At 33.1% G+C, this 6,156-nt stretch overlaps 1 long non-coding RNA gene across 1 annotated transcript; it reads right to left on the reverse strand.

Moving 5' to 3' along the window:
* Nucleotides 1-560: 560 nt before the first annotated feature.
* Nucleotides 561-1,674, reverse strand: LOC120779711. Its single transcript, XR_005705730.1, has 3 exons — nt 1,576-1,674; nt 1,104-1,518; nt 561-1,052 (listed from the first exon to the last, which is right to left on the reverse strand). It is a non-coding gene; the product is annotated as an uncharacterized LOC120779711 (long non-coding RNA).
* Nucleotides 1,675-6,156: the final 4,482 nt, after the last annotated feature.

Here is a 6,156-nt window from a genome sequence, read left to right on the forward strand (position 1 = left end):
TACTGGAAGAGGGCAATTCAACAAATTTTCGCTAACCCCCAGTGAGGAAGAAGTAGCTCAAATTTGTGGAATATATACGGCCGTGGAAGGCATCGCAATTAGCTCTTCATTTGGGATTAACGTTAATTCTGTTGATGTCGCCAGCGATTCGTTGGATGCCATTCTTTCATGTACTGATGAAATTGCTAGCGGCGGACCAAAGTCCACACCACTAAAACGACGACATGAAGACACTGTGCAAGATTGCCTCAAAAAGCACACGGCAACAGAAGCAGGTGCAGTTGAAAAGATATCTGATACCTTGCAGTTTCTTTTTGCAAATATGGATAAATTGACCAAATTAGTGGCGCTACAAAACGAGCTCATTGCCGAACAAAACCAAGATCGTCGCAAGTATTATCTGGATAAGCAGGAAAGCTTGATCAATAAAAATGTAATTAAGCAGAAGATGCTAGAAATCGAAGAAATTCGAGTCCAAAGGGATATTTATTTCAAACCAAATACTAAAAATATCGAATAATTAATTTTACTAAATAATAATATTATTAAATGATCCCATAGTCAAAATCTCGAATGGATACAGCGGCAGTTTGTAGATGGCTGCTATAATCAGCAACTTCTTCGCCCAGAAAATCGTCGACTACATCTAAAGCAAAGGCATTCAGGTTATAATGGCAACAAATGTTGTGCAAAGCACTGCATACATTTATAATTTTTACAACATTCTCTGGGATATATGGCAAAGTTGTTTGAAGTTATTTAAAGCGGCTCTTGAGGACTCCGATTACTCTCTCAGCGATATTTCTTGCCTTGGAGTGTTGTAAATTGAATTTGTGCTGTGGTGACCCAGCGTTTGCATCACTATAAGGGGTAAGTAAATATGGTTCCAAGCCATATCCTGAATCTCCTAGTAGCCAAGATCTATGGTTTTCTCCCACATACTTGGATGAAAGATATTGTTTGGCACCACTTAAAGAAAATATGAAAGCGTCATGACTGGAGCCAGGGTGGCATGCTTCCACAGCCGTTATACGCATTCTGTAATCGCAAATCTGTAAAAGAATTGAATTAATATCACCAACAAATTTTATATTTGAACTCACATTCATCGTATTAACGCTGAAATAACCCTTTCTGTTACAATACAAATGCTCATTTTGGTGGGGCTTCATAATTTTTATGTGTGTCCCGTTTACACAACCGATTATTCCGAGAATTCTAAAATTGTTGAAAAAATGTGCTTTCGACATTTTAATTTCTTCTTCGCTCATTTACAGTTGAATTCATTTTGGACAGAGTGCTTTTTCTTTCTCATGTAAGACTTTGCACACGGTACTTCTTGCAAGGGATACGTCGGTGTCTTTTCTTACCGAGCGCTGAAATCCTTCCTCTGCAAGGTACCTCAAAGTAGTAGCAAGCTTTATTTTCACCATAATAGATGACGGATTTATTAGTGGTTGGACATCGCGAACAATTCCTTTAAACACTTCTTTACTTATCCTGTAATGGGCAACAAAACTTTATTGCGACAAAATGCATCTCTTATGTTCCAAACTTTGTTTTATATATACTTACACGGAATCTGGGATAATTTGCAAATTCGGTGCCGAATTTAAATCGTGCGATTTCCAGAACATGCCTGTATATCCTCAATTGAGTCAAAACGGTGTACTCGGAGTGGTCATGTGAATTTGCTAAATTGCCAAAAGTTGCACGAAGGTAAATCAGGTGAATGCGGTGGTTGCGGTATGAGTTGAAAAAGGGGCGAATTGATCACGAATAACCAATGCAATATAAGATGGTGCATTATCGCACTTCTTTTTTTAATAAATTCAGACACATTAACATCGAAGAATTGACATTTACAGCTTCACAAAACGACGCGTATCTCAAATATTAATGAATATTTTGACGTAAAATTTAGCATAGATGTACTACTAACTAGTACTACTAACTAACAGAAAAAGAATTGACCGATTCAAAAAACACGTGAAGCATAAATTAAAAATTCACCTTTCAATTTGATCACAGTAGTATAGCCTCGCTGCTGCCGAAATTAACGTATTTGTCTTGTTTTTAATAGGCGTGTTTTATTTGACCAGCGAATTAAGCTATTCGTTTATTTTGTATGGAAGACTTAGCCAACATAATTATGTTGGCTTGTCATAAGCTATCATAGCTTGTATATTGAATTAGAGGCATTGCCAGTTCGTCTTTTTTTTTCATTCACAATAGCTATGATTTTTCCAAAAAAAAGTAGTTGGCAATAAAGATAAAGTTCATTTTGACAGATGAAAATGTAAACAAACCAAAATTACAAAATTTTGTTTAAGTTAAAATTAATACAAATATGAACATTCGTTATATTTTGTTTGTATTAATATCATCAAATGAACAAAATAAATATATTTATATAGTAATTTAATATCCTGTTTACAAATTGAAGAATTCAAACTAAGCTTTTCTCCACATCAGACATTTTGAAACAGATTGAATATCAGCTGTCTGTTCCCGCCCGCATTGCCAACACACTTAGTTTTTAAGCGAAAATATGAAATAAGCTAAATGCTTTTTATTTGTTCATGTTTTAGATATTAGCTTATGATGGTCAAATAAAACACGGCTAATATTATTTCCATGAACTATTAATTACTTGTATTTTTATTGTTATTATATTAAATCGTGTACTCAAAGAATATTGTAATTATTCTTTTGAATATATTTTTTCTAAATTTATATATTTGCCACTTATACTTTATCAGTAACGTCACTTAAAATTTCAGGATGGTTACGATTAAAAAAAGCTGTAGGTGTATAATAATTCAATTGAATTACTTTTAGTGGACGATGTCAAACTAAGTGGTAAATCGACAACTCTCTTGCTTAAATAGAAAACACTTTTTGTCAATTATACGCGCTTCATCCACCTGTTTAATCACAGGCAGAAGAAAACCAGTCGACGAACATAGGAGCATTTTCCTTCAAAAACCGGACAAAAATGAAAATTACAAACTTCAGCGATGCTACTCAAAATTGATTTTTTTAGTACCTAAGTAACCGTTCTACAATGAACCGATTAACTGAATGACCTTCAGCCCGCTATATTGCCACTTAAGTAGTCGGAACCTAGATTTCGTTCAGAACGCATGTGCTTATTCGCGAAACTCTCTATTTTTCTCGAAATTGCAAGTGGTTTTTTGTGTTGCGTGAAGTGAATTCTGGAAAATATTTTTTACGGATTCTGGACAACATGGTATGCATTTAATATTGGAGATATAAAGATTAATTTAGTTAATCTATTATTTTGTTTTTTGCGGGAAAACAATGAATCATTAAAAAAACTAATTTTTTTTTTAATTTTTTAGAAATTAGTGTTTTTGTTATAGTGTCGGCCGAGGCCGAGCTTTGAATTATGAATCATTAAAAAAACTAATTTTTTTTTAATTTTTTAGAAATTAGTGTTTTTGTTATAGTATCGGCCGAGGCCGAGCTTTGAATTATGTTTCTTAGTAAACTACAGGGCTTCTACTTAACATATAATCTTAAACATTTTCCCCGTCTTTCCCCCCCTTTAAGAAAAGGGCGTTGAATTAGATACATAGGTCACTTGCATAAAATGAATGCTGCTTTATTTATTTTTTTTAATGAAATACTGAAATCCTGCTAAATTATTATATACGGGTGGTATATATGTAGATGGCATAAGGGGGCTCTATCCGAGCCGGTGTGAAAATAGGACAATGGGCGTGGCACCGGCCACTTTTTGGTGAAATCCCGGGACCGGACTGACCGATTTCGACAAAATTTGGAACATACATACACTACTCTGTGAAAATGAGCGAAATCGGACTACAACCACGCCTACTTCTCATATAACACAATTTAAAATTTCATTTGATTCTTTCACTTTCCAGTATACAAATAAAGAATTAATTAATATAACGGAATAAAATTTCAAGGTAATAATTTCCCTGAAGTAAGCCACCTATTGACCAATAATTGCTCGAATCCAACCAAAACTGTTCAAGCCCCTAGGTACCGAACATGTGGACCCAATACCAATAGTTGACCGAAAATATCGTTCAATGTGTGAAATATGAAATTCCAATTTGCACAGAATCCCTTTCTGGCAATAGTATTTCATTCTGTCAAAAATGTTTTGAATCGCGTCAATACTTTCCTGTGTCCCCATATACCTAATACAAAGATTTTAGAACTTATGCGTGACTTTATGCTGGATATATCCGCCAATATTTCGGCCAACTCAATGAAAATTGCAGAACACGTTTTATTCATACCAGTGTTCCTTTGCGCCTAAAAGAGATACAATTGCGCGAAAACTTGAAACTAGACCCCTCATATGACTATTACCAAGATTTTCGGACATCCACTTGACCTCGCTCCATATGATTGGTGATTGTATGTAAGGTACCTAAATGAAACCGAGTTACCATTTTTGAGTATGTGTATGTAATAAATAAAATATGGTCGGCACTACCTCCTACTCAAATATTTTCAATATTAAATGTTCGGTTGCACCCGAAATTAGGCCTTCCTTACTTATTTTATTTTAATATATTACATTACTATATTCGATTATGAATTTTTATTCATTTTCATTCATAAAATCACTTTAAATAATTTTGTCCGGTTTTTGAGACCAAATGCTCCCATGTGCGATGGTTAAATGCTCAACCTTCTCGCATTTTTTTGCGCGATATATGTAAGTTGGTTATTTGAACTTCATGCAGTAACAAAGCACATAAACTGAAATGCAACAATACAAAATACTTAATATTCTAAAAAAGAGCAAAAAATATAAATAGAAATTAATAAAAACACGTAAAAAAATATATACATACTATGTTACCTGGTATATGAGAAACACTTGAGAAGACTAAATACGTAAAAAACTTTTAGAAAACATTAAAAAATATTCAAAAGCCAATGATTTAAATTAACAGATTTATTTTATGTATGAAATGAAGTGTCATATAAAAGCTCAAGTTTTTTTAGATAAATCAGATCTACTTAGGATAAGCGATATAATTAAAAAAAACAATTGCCTGTGCCGAAATGAATTTTAATGTGAAATACAAGTTAGAATAGTTTATATCTCAATAATGTTAAAATCGAAACATTTTATAAATAATAAAAACTGTTGCGTGGAGTCCCTACGCGCGGAAGAAGTAGTAGTAGTGAATTTCCAAGAAATGCATATCATTTTGAATGAAAGAAAACTAGCGAGAAGGAAAGGATAAAAATATGGGGGAGTGACCAACACTTTCTTAAATTCACATACAACATCATACAGAATTCAATTTGCACTTTCTCTATGCTTTAAGCAGAGAACTTAAAATAATATTTTAGAATTGACATTGAATCTTTCTTAGAACAAACACCAGAAAGTTGTTCAATTTATGATTTTTAGCTTTTGCCATCGTCGCGAAAATACGCTTGTTGGCAAAGGCATGCTCGGGGAGATGTGTTTTTATGAATGAAGCGAGGTCGCTTGTGGAATTTGCGCCTGCGTTTATGAATGAAATTATTTTTGTTGTAAAATTTACCACATTTGGGCTTCGCCAATTTGGCTGCCATATTGACTTGTGATGCTTCTGATATTTGAGACAATTGTTGTTTTTGTAGAACAATGTTTCAATTTTTTTTTGGTGACATATTCACATGAGTACCCATATGTATGTTTGTATGCTTGTGCATTATTTGTTCAGGAATGTATACAATTATATGTACATATAAATATATATGAATGTATGAACATGCAGATCAATGCGCGCGAGTTGAGGAACGTATTCCTTATGATAGTAACAAACATTAAAACAACTTTTTGTTTCAGGAAACAGAGTATAAATAAAGAATACACATTTCGGTGCGGCTCAAAAATATATTCTTTAGACTCATTTTTACTTAATGTAAAAATTAACTCTCGCATGTAATATACTCGTATTGATAAGTGATAAAATCATGATTTGAATTTTTGATTGCGCACATGCGTATACATACATTTATATGAGTATGCGCAGAGACATAAGATTAATATGATAGAAGATGTACATATGTACATAGGTATTTATTGTTGCGATAAATATAATTTCTATTAGTAAGAAATATAATACAAAAATATTTATTAGTATAGTA

This window comes from Bactrocera tryoni, unplaced genomic scaffold (assembly GCF_016617805.1).
Source record: "Bactrocera tryoni isolate S06 unplaced genomic scaffold, CSIRO_BtryS06_freeze2 scaffold_11, whole genome shotgun sequence".
NCBI classification, from domain to species: domain Eukaryota; kingdom Metazoa; phylum Arthropoda; class Insecta; order Diptera; family Tephritidae; genus Bactrocera; species Bactrocera tryoni.